Below are 504 nucleotides of genomic sequence, written 5' to 3' on the forward strand. Positions count from 1 at the left end.
CTGATGATGGATGCTACTTCCCTGCCACAGGGCTCCTCGCAGGTGTGCTCACTGGAGGTAGGATTTTACCAGAGATGGTCTGGACTGTATCCAGTAACTTTTGTAGGGTTTCCATTCAAGGGGATTTTGTGGCTCCATACCAGGCTGTGATGCAACCAGTCAATATAGTCTCTCGGACGCATCTATAGGCTTTAGTCTGCTGTAGACTATATGCAAAGGGTACTGAATCAATTTTGCCCCCAACTTTGCGACAAGGATGCAAAGAAGTGAGGTCCTTTCGGAGCCCGGCTAGCTCAGTCGGTAGAGCATGAGACTCTTAATCTCAGGGTCGTGGGTTCGAGCCCCACGTTGGGCGTTCTTCTTTTGAACTTCTTCTGTCTACCTCTTTTTACCGGCTAGCTCCCCTCTATCCATCTTCTCCAGATGAAAGTTCTCGGCACAAAAACGTCGATTGTCAAATAGACAAAGTTAGATTAATTTACTTGCAGATATTTAAAGGAAAAT

At 46.4% G+C, this 504-nt stretch overlaps 1 non-coding gene across 1 annotated transcript; it reads left to right on the forward strand.

Annotated features, from left to right (window-relative positions):
* The first annotated feature begins 282 nt into the window (after positions 1 to 282).
* trnak-cuu (transfer RNA lysine (anticodon CUU)) lies at positions 283 to 355 on the forward strand. Its single transcript has one exon. It is a non-coding gene; the product is annotated as a tRNA-Lys (tRNA).
* Positions 356 to 504: the final 149 nt, after the last annotated feature.

This window comes from Mobula hypostoma, chromosome 5 (assembly GCF_963921235.1).
Source record: "Mobula hypostoma chromosome 5, sMobHyp1.1, whole genome shotgun sequence".
Classification (NCBI taxonomy): Eukaryota; Metazoa; Chordata; class Chondrichthyes; order Myliobatiformes; family Myliobatidae; genus Mobula; species Mobula hypostoma.